This window comes from Girardinichthys multiradiatus, chromosome 20 (genome assembly GCF_021462225.1).
Source record: "Girardinichthys multiradiatus isolate DD_20200921_A chromosome 20, DD_fGirMul_XY1, whole genome shotgun sequence".
Taxonomy (NCBI): domain Eukaryota; kingdom Metazoa; phylum Chordata; class Actinopteri; order Cyprinodontiformes; family Goodeidae; genus Girardinichthys; species Girardinichthys multiradiatus.
Genome location: NC_061812.1, coordinates 14,336,537 through 14,338,464, shown reverse-complemented (window position 1 = coordinate 14,338,464; position 1,928 = coordinate 14,336,537). Strand labels below are relative to the sequence as shown.

The 1,928-nt window shown below is 40.9% G+C and overlaps 1 long non-coding RNA gene across 1 annotated transcript; it reads right to left on the bottom strand.

Moving 5' to 3' along the window:
• Positions 1-971: 971 nt before the first annotated feature.
• Positions 972-1,636, bottom strand: LOC124857488. The gene is made up of 2 exons (XR_007035607.1): positions 1,142-1,636; positions 972-1,056 (listed from the first exon to the last, which is right to left on the bottom strand). It is a non-coding gene; the product is annotated as an uncharacterized LOC124857488 (long non-coding RNA).
• Positions 1,637-1,928: the final 292 nt, after the last annotated feature.

The following is a 1,928-nucleotide window of genomic DNA, read 5'->3' as shown; positions in this document are numbered from 1 at the left end:
CCAATATCTAAATGTACTTTTGCAAAAAGGAAGTTTTCTTACCTGTTGAGCCTTGATCTGTTTAGCAACAACCACTTCTTTGGCGATCTTTTCACATCAGATGCACTAAACAGCATGGTTCTAGCATCTGCTTCAACATTCTCCTTCATCTGCAAGATATCAGGACCTTTGACATAATTTCTCTTGCGAATTTAGAGGTTTGTTGTTCAATGCAGTTTGCCTGAAAATTTCTCCGACGACAACTAGCCGTGGCTGGTGGGACCAGCTTGTCTGTTCTTCCTCGGTTTTCCAGCTCTGATACTCTTTGCTTCAGGAAACTAGCGCAGACTAACGGCTGCTGTTCTATCGCTGCCAGCTTCAGCGATGCACGGTTTCACTATATTAACGCGATTTTAAATGCAACTTGGCTTCTACCTGAACCGTTCATCATTGACGCTCACACAATAAATGACGGCAGACTTCCATTTAGACATCATGTCCAGGTGACTTCGGACTTGCAAAATTTAACATCGCAATATGCTTATTTTGTGTCACAATTGTCTTTTATCATGTCCTTAATCCCAAAATCATGTCTATTACTGCCCAATTCCTTTAATATATAGATGTTATCTTTCAATTTCTGAATTTGTGAGAAAAGTGTGTCACAGGCACTTTAAATACCAGAAGCAATCTAGTTAAGATACATGCAAATTCCACACTGAAAACCCTAATTTAAACCTGGTAATCCTACACTTCCAAACCTTTCTCTTCCATTGTTGTACATACATAAATAGGCAACAATGCTTCTAATTGTTATCAGTGTCTGAGGCTGAGCAAAATGCAATTATAAAAGGACAAATTTTTTTATTGAAGGCTGAGTCACTGTATGGAATTTTTGTTTTAAAAATCCCCAGCACAGTTATGTTTGCATGAAGGCTAAGGTGTCATAATTAGCTTTCTGGCCCACATACAGAATCAAGCACCACACGGGATTAAATTAAGAACAGTTTATTTTCAACAATACTAGGATCTTGATGCACAGAAGGAGGTGGGCTCAGAGACTGGTCAGGGCTGCATCTGCAAAGTGAGAGAAGCAGTTAGGCTGGGCTAAAATAAGAACTGAGAAAACCTGGAAATGGACAAGAGATGGGAGGAAACTTACGCATTGTAGAACTGGTGTGAGGTTTTGAGGGTGAAGTGAGGATCTTGGTGGTTTTATCCGTGGAATGGGTTTGCAAGGTGAGTCAGGTCTCTGAGTTGGTGTTGAAGATGGCTGAATGTGTAAGCTCTTCATTGCATTGAGGGGATGGGCAGAGGGCTAGAGAGCGGGTTAGGCAGAGACACACCAAGGTAAGAGCTGCAGTGGACGACCGTGGAAGAATCTAGACGGAAATGTTTCAGCAGGGTGGCTAGGAAAGATTCAGTAGGTGACTCCAAGCAGAGAGCATGAGAGAGAATAAATGGGGAAAATCGTTTTCAAAAAATCTCTTCAAAGTGTTTGACTATATCAACTATGTTGGACCATCAGGCAAGGAATGGTCACTTTGCAGCTCCTCGCAACTCCCCCAGCCTGAATGACCTTGATTGAGAGCAGGTGTGTAGCAGGCCAGTCAGCCACGCTCTCCAGCAAAGATCCTCTAAGAGGAAAGAGACTCACACAAACAAAAACACAGACTAACACCAGGATCATAACATATGGAACACTAAACGAAAGCTAACAAGAGTATAATTATCGTAAACCAATTTTTTGGGCAGACTGCTGAAGCCAGAATACACTTAAACACAAGTCAGAGGACTGGTAATTCTGAACTACAATACCTTTCACATATGAGTGCTTACATGTAGTTAACAATTAACACAACTTTCTCAAATAAGGCACAGTGTTCTGTTTGAAGATTATCATAGTTAATCAATACAAATAAAAAATATAAAGGGTAACCAGTGGACAT